Genomic DNA, 501 nt, shown 5'->3' with positions numbered 1-501 from the left:
GAAGCCCCTCAGGAATCAGACTACGCATTGAAGATTGAGATTGAAGATTGAAATTTGACCAATCAAAACTATAGGAGCTAAAATTCCTTGATCTCTATCGGTCAAATTTCAATTTTCAATCTTCAATCTCAATCTTCAATGCGGAATCTGATTCTGACTTTAACCATCGAAAAGCCCGTTCACTACCGCCAGTACATCCATTTTCAATTTGAGAACTACGTGATATACATTTTCTGATACTATCGATAAAATCGTATTGTCGGAAGTATAGATGTGGTTCGACTCTGTACTAAATCTCCAGGATAGAAGCGTATCGACTATTCATAGGAGGGACAGTTTAATGGGTCCTTGAACGAAAAAATTTTAACTTCGCATCTCTTACATATGTAAATAAAAGTTGTTGAATTTTAATAAACGGAATTGAAAATTCAAATAAAGTTAATTTAGTGAATTTTGTCTTATGATATTTATCTTATAATATTTTATAAAATTACGAAATTA

This window comes from Trachymyrmex cornetzi, unplaced genomic scaffold (assembly GCF_001594075.2).
Source record: "Trachymyrmex cornetzi isolate Tcor2-1 unplaced genomic scaffold, Tcor1.1 scaffold1017, whole genome shotgun sequence".
Taxonomy (NCBI): Eukaryota; Metazoa; Arthropoda; class Insecta; order Hymenoptera; family Formicidae; genus Trachymyrmex; species Trachymyrmex cornetzi.
Note: the sequence above shows the minus strand (reverse complement) of the source record.